Genomic DNA, 6,000 nt, shown 5'->3' with positions numbered 1-6,000 from the left:
ACAAAAAAAATCTATAAAATGATACCCGATTTATATGTATTAACTGCTTGGTTTTTGCTAAAAAGGGGTAAACATATTTGAGTTCTTATTGTGTGTGTGTGTGTGTGTGTATATAATGTTATGTGCGTAACCGCGCGACGTTTAGACTTATTACAACACGTGACTCTCGCTCCGCCTCGTCAGGGGCGTATCTGTGTTAGTGAGGCGACGCTTGCTGGTGTAGCAAGCGCGGTATCGCCTCTAAGCGCAAGGCTCTTCTCGTCGTGCACAGGACAACTGTGAAATTTGAGCGGTGACCGTAACATTTTATGACGTAGAAATGAAGATAAAGGTGTAATGCAAGTCCCTTAAGTGCTTTCAAGAATCTGTACCGTTTGTTTTACGCCTAAAAAAATTACTCCGAAAACACGCCTTTTAGCCATTTTAACTCTTCTAAAAAAAAATTATAGTTTGAAAACTTAATCCGAAGTCAGAAGTACTTTTCGGCCCTCAGCGAACTCTTAAAATGCTTTTCGTAAGCAGTCCCCCACTGGGATATCTTGAGTAGTTTTGGAAATCGCGTTGTTTTTTCCTGAAGCTCTGCGCACCGTGTGTGTCCCTGGGAATGAAGCAACCCCCAGCGGTCATTTCCGACTGACCTGACAGGGACATCATCATCGCCGATAGCGGACCCCGGGGGCCGAGCACCCGAACTTGGCATCGAACCTCCGAGACCCGCAATGGAGTACCAGGTCGCTCATCTCGACCCCATAACCTCCTGATCCGGGTCTTAAAAAAACCATAGTTTTGACGGATTTTGTGAATAAACTGACTTTGGAAAATTTTTCCAGAGAAACATTGATGACTGCGACTCTCGCGAAAAGTACGTCTGCCTGAGCCAAATACGGAGTTCGCGGGGAATTTCCGAGCCACTGCGCGCGGCCTGTTCTGGGAAGCAGCCAGAAAACCCACAACAACAAAAAAGAAAAAAAGGGGTTGAGAGGGCGAGCGGATGGAGCAAGGGGAAAAGAAGGGGAAGCGGGGGAGTTGTTCTGGTTCTGCTATCAGGTTCTGAAGTCTCGACCTCCGCCGGCGAGTGGAAACGTACCTCCGCTGCCTTCCCTGTTACACGATTTGTTTCAAAATTGGTTCCAACGAATCGATTATATACACATGACATAATCCCTGAATTGTTTACGCAAATAGCAGGGAGTAGTTTAAATTTTTCACTTTTGAAGCTTTTAAAACTTTCCAAAGCCCCTTTCTTGTTCACACTTAAAATGCAACATCGAATAAAATTATTTATAATTATTAGTACCTACACATACATCATCTACGTAGTACATCTGTTCATATAATTGAATATGCCAGTTTATTTGTTAAAAATTATTACAATATTTAAAATCAAATAAAGCAATAAGAATGTCCAAATAAATATATTTAAAAAAAAATGATAATTTGATTTATGGGTGACTCTTTTATTGCCACATAATATATGTGGTGTGTTGGACAAGCTACAAACAACCACCACATTCTAATTTCTAGAAGTGCAGTCGATGTGACGGTTACACAGAGATTAGGAGAGGATACAGATAGGATTGCAAATCTCATACAATAAACTAAAGACTCTTCATATAGAAAAAAGATCTACAAACAGTGACTTATTAAAGTTATGTACAAAGAAATATGAGAAAATTTACCATAAACTTATATTGGAAGCTAAAAAACAGTACAATAGTAAAAAGCTACTGTATTCCTCTAATAAAAATAAAGAAATGTGGAAATTAATCAATAAGGAAACTAAACAAAGATTAATACATAAAAATATAACTATAAATGTGGATGGCATGGAAATTCGTAATGGTAACCAAATAGCTAATGAATTTAATAATTTTTTTATTACCATACCAAATAAATTAATAAAAGGAGTGAAGACCCCTGATAATCAGCAAAAATTATGTGAAGAATTAAATTTAGAAATGAGGAATACAAATTCCTTATATTTCACCCCAATAACAGAAAAAAATATTTTAGAGACTATTGCAAAATTAAAAAACAAAAACTCTTGTGGTCTTGACGAAATACCAACCTCACTACTAAAAAAAAGTGTTCTCATTTTATAAAACTTCCTTTGACATATGTATTCAATCTGTGCTTAACTGAAGGTGTTTTCCCAGACAGACTTAAATGGACAAAAATAATTCCTGTATATAAAAAAGGTGCAATAACTGATATGAACAATTACAGACCAATAGCATTTCTATCATATTTTTCAAAAATATTTGAAAAAATAATCTCAAAACAACTTATATTATATCTAGATAAAAATAACATTATATCTCATAGTCAATTTGGGTTCCAAAAAGGGAAATCTACAGAACAAGCAGTTTACAAATTCATAGGAAATATTTTAAAAGCTATTGATAAGAAAAACCATATTATGGGCATATTTGCAGATCTTTCCAAAGCATTTGACTGTGTGGACCACTATTTACTATTAAAAAAACTTGAGAGTTATGGTATAAAAGATAAACATTTAAAATTATTTAAATCATATCTACAATATCGGAAACTAGTAACATTAATACGTCAATGTGATGATAAAGGTACATATACAAATGCTATATCAAAACCTATGACTATTTCAATAGGAGTACCGCAAGGCTCGATCTTAGGTCTCATATTATTTATAATTTTTATAAATGATCTTCCTACATCAGTAATAAATGGAGACGCTATCATGTTTGCAGATGACACAAATATATTAGCAATAGCAGAAAATAAAAAAGAACTAATAACTAAAGTAAATTCTATACTAGAGGAAGCAAATAATTGGTTTATAAAAAATAAACTAGTACTAAATTTATCAAAATCCACTATATTATAATTTACACGAGTAAATAGTCTAGCCAGTAAACATGATTTTGCTACTGTAAATGGTAAACAAATTAACATGACTGACCATATTAAATTTTTAGGGCTACAGATAGATAAAAATTTAAATTGGCATATACATATAAATGCCATATACAAAAAATTGTGTTCAATGTGCTATGTTATACATACTATCAAAAAAATCTGCTCTTTAGAAGTTGTAATGGCATTATACTTTGCAAATGTACAGTCTATATTAACATATGGAATTATTTTTTGGGGAAACGCATCACTGTTCGAAAAAGTGTTTAAAATTAAAAAAAAGATAGAATAATAAATGGTAAGACACAAAGGACTCACTGCAAACCATTGTTTAAACAATTAAATATTATGACTTTTCCTTGCCTGTACATTTTTCATACTATACTTTACACAATGCGTAACTCCACAGTAATATCAAATAGTAATATACACAGTTATCAAACTAGAAATAGATGTGATTTACATTTAATCACACATAGAACAAAACTATTTTCACAAGGACCCTACTACAGTAGTATCAAACTAATTAATAAATTACCAACTGAAATTAAGGAAATTGTCCATTTAAATAGGTTTAAACAAGAACTAAAGAAATATTTGGTAAAAAAATCCTTTTATTCAGTTGAAGAATACCTTAGGGTATAAGCATATTAATATGTTGGTTTTTGTATTTCAGCAAGTATGGTGGTTAGGATGTATCAGCAACCTAAATAATATTGCCAAGACAAAGATTGTAGTATCCAGAAGTGTGGTTATGTTTTGTATTTAAGATTTGTGTTTGTCTATATGTTTTAATTTTTTGTTTGTATTTTGTATATTGACAACTCCCTTCTAGTATGTAGTGGAGAAAACAGGAGGCAACCATATAAAAAAAATAGAGCATTAGCCGTCAGACTGAGCCTTTTTTCCCCACGATTTTTGTTCTTCTGATTTGCACATACCAATATGGCGGATATGTTTGTTTGTATTTGTATCAGCTGTTCTAGCCTGATTTTATTAACGACTGTAGTTAAGCTGATCGAAAAGAAAATTGGTTCAAAATATTAACGGTCCAAAGTCCAAAACGAATCTTCCTAATACAAATGTGATGATATGAGTTGACATTCATCTCCAATTTAACCTCCAGTGCAGGTACGGCTGATACATCTGTGAACAAACGACCGCCACATTGGTACGTGCAGCACACTGAAATCCCTCTCCACTTTTGGCTTCACCCCCCTCTCGTCCTGATTAGGACCTTATGCTTCGTCTGTATATTTCCCTAATCTCTGGCATAGCCCCATATGTACCCAATAAGTGTTTAAAATCCGACACGATAGATAGCGCTACTATAGTTGTCTAGTTCTTCCGTTAATACATAGAGAGCGTTGATATTTATAATTAAATAATGATTGAAATATTTATGACGAAATTAAATGTATGACTTAAACAATAAACAGTAGTAAAATACATAAACTATTATTTAATATTACGATTTGTTTTATGAGGTTTTTTTTAATGGTAATGTGTAACTACCTGATCACTTCTTTATTAACTGATGAAATATAAATTGGTAGGTATAAATTTAAAGTTAAAAAAAAAAGTCCTTTCTGCATTCTGAAATTGTATCAAGCATCATGTAAATAAAACAAAACCTGTCGAAAATTCATTCTAAAAACACGCGCTTTAGCCCTTGTCAGTCTCCTAAAAAAAAAAAAAAAAAAAAAAAAAAACGGAAACAGAGAACTACCACCCGTCCTCAATACAATCTTAAGGGGGATTATGCCCCGCCATATTGGATTTTTTTCATATTTTTTTTCCTGTAATTATAATTTTGAACTACGTATCCTAATATTTATCATGTCAAGGCATAAATCATATCTCCCAGAACTTCTACACATTTACCACGTTTACATGTCGGGTTTAAAACGTTTCGGGTATCTAATTTAGTTTGTGTATGATACCCGTTTCCATGCAATAATTAGATCCAGTTAAAAACGACTTCGATTCGATCGATATATTTGCTTGTTTTATGGGTGGCGACATTGAAATTTATGTTGGCTCAAATGAAATAAATAAAGACGTAAGTAAATAAACACAAACAGGTGATTTGTCATTCTGCTACGTCCTAAATACTTTCCGTACGAAAATAGAATGGATAAGCAAAACTAACACTTCTTCTGTTGTCCATACATTCCTACTAACACTCGTCATTTTTAAACAACAACACACTTTGAAGTGTTATAAACAACTGCCGTTGGTAACAAATGCTGTGCGTATTTTCTTTCTATCCGTTTCCAATACGATAACCGTTTCCATGCCATTTTTCCCTCTGCTCAATCCCATTCCATCCCACAATTTTGGTGTATCGACCTTGAAACTCATAACGTTTTGGAACCCGTTTCCATGGACGTTTTAGAATCGGTAAGTGTTCTTAAAACGTTTTAAACCCGATATGGAAACGTGGTAAATGTTGCAACCACGTGTTCAGTAACAGACTCCAGTCCGTAAGCACCGCGAGGATATAACCTATTATTTCACACGGGCGACTACAACTGTATTGATAACCACGTCAGTTCACAAGTGTTTACTTCAACAAGTAGCCAAAGCTAGGTCCTATGCCATGTCAAACCAAAACATTTATCACGGAAGCTTTATTGCAAGCTGTATCAAAATATTTCAAATTCCAAAAGGGAGAGGCCTAATCCCCTTTAAATGCTTTTCTTAAAAAGACACCATCTGGTGGCGGGAGCAGTTTTCACAATTCAAAAGTCTTTATTATACCACATTAGGTACATTACATACATTGGGGAAAGTGGAACTCCAGAACACAGTGCTCTTTTGCCAGTAGAAACAAAATTCAAGACGCTTTACATGATCAACAAATGCACATGTAATATAAAGGATATTTACAAGGTGCTAAGTGTAAATATGAAGGGAAAAAAGGGAGCAGTTGTTAAATGGCGGGATTTTCATCTGAAGCCCTACGCTCCATAGTTGTGTGTGCCTCCCATTTCAGGTCAAGATTTTATATTTACAGTAATTGCATATACACTTGTAGACGTAGTCCCCCCCCCCCAACCCCACCCGAAAAACTAGTTGTCTGCTACATTAATATTGCCGACA

This window comes from Bacillus rossius, chromosome 16, assembly GCF_032445375.1.
Source record: "Bacillus rossius redtenbacheri isolate Brsri chromosome 16, Brsri_v3, whole genome shotgun sequence".
NCBI lineage: Eukaryota > Metazoa > Arthropoda > Insecta > Phasmatodea > Bacillidae > Bacillus > Bacillus rossius.
Note: the sequence above shows the minus strand (reverse complement) of the source record.